A 1,435-nucleotide genomic window follows, 5' to 3' on the forward strand; every position below is an offset into this window, starting at 1 on the left:
CGCTGCTTGATCTGATAGAGCTATTGGTATGATATCTGGATTATGCCCTAATAAAATGATCTGGGAAAAACATAAATTTTAAAAAATCAATTTTCATTTACATCAGGGCTATCACATTTTTAACAAAACTCAAGTGAATATTCCCAAATTAATTAAGTTTTCCCACAAGTTTACAGGAATGCTGCTGCTCCACATAACACAATACTTTTTAGCGTTTTAATGAAGGTCGGGAAGACCTCAAAGATGAATTCAAGGCAAGTCACCTCAGAAGGCTTTGGAGACTCTCTTTCTGGGTTTCAAAGGAATCCTCTTTATATTTTCTCAAGGATGATCACAGAGACTTCTCAGGAAGACATCTGAAGAGAATGGAAAGCTGCGCTGGGGAGGAGGAAGAAGGACAGGAAAATGTACCACGGCGTGTGTTCTGTTACGGCGCCATACCTGCTCCTCCTGGAGGGTAGCAAGGACTGTCTGACGAGCTCCTCATTGGGAACGACCCATCCACCTGACGCAGCCTTATCTGCCTTCCACACTGCTCTGTGTTCCCAAGCTCAGAGGACATTTAAAACGAACATGATTTGCATCCCTTGAACATGACAAAACTCCCATTTGACATGACATAAATTGAAGAGTGAGAATTCTTTGGGAAATGAATAGAAAGATGAAAACACTTCAGAAGCATATAGGCATAGATAAAGATATGACATGAAACAGTAGCTTCATATTTTGATAGTTTTGTTTAATTAAGGTTTCTTTTTTTAATCCTTTTATTGGGGGCTCATACAACTTATCACATTCCATACATACATTCATTGTGTCAAGCACATTCATACATATGTTTCCATAATCATTTTTAACAAGTTTCTATTATACAATGCTTTGATACTTACCCTTGTGTGTGCGTATTAAACCTACAAGATAAAAATGATATGATTCTGCTCATTGCTGAACCATAGGTATTCACACCAACGTGGGAATACCTTGGAACTGTGGTTGATCTCTCCCCTGAAAACTAATTGTTGTGAGAAAAAAAGAAAGGCAATCCAACAAAAATGTAATTTGATTCTTTTAAATTGTAATTTATTGAAAGATGCTCCTGACCAGTGGTTGACAGTAACTGAAATCTCTATGGTGAAAAACTGAGAAATTTTCTAGCAACTGTTGGAACACACGGCCATTTGTGTATACACCAAGAGGACATCTGTCAGACACTCTAATTTCCTGGCCCAGTGGTACTGAGAATATCAACAACTTACTGCCAGATAGATTTGGATATCAGGGACAGGTCAGAGGTCCTTTTGAAGAGATTCATATGCTTTAAGTTTCTTCCTCCCCCCCCCTTAACACGATGTTTTAAATAACTTAGATAAAAGTGGGAGGCCTTCAGAACAGTGGTTTGAATGTTCTTAATGGTCTAGATGTATTCTCACTTCTT

This window comes from Tenrec ecaudatus, unplaced genomic scaffold (assembly GCF_050624435.1).
Source record: "Tenrec ecaudatus isolate mTenEca1 unplaced genomic scaffold, mTenEca1.hap1 Scaffold_538, whole genome shotgun sequence".
In the NCBI taxonomy this organism is placed as follows: Eukaryota; Metazoa; Chordata; class Mammalia; order Afrosoricida; family Tenrecidae; genus Tenrec; species Tenrec ecaudatus.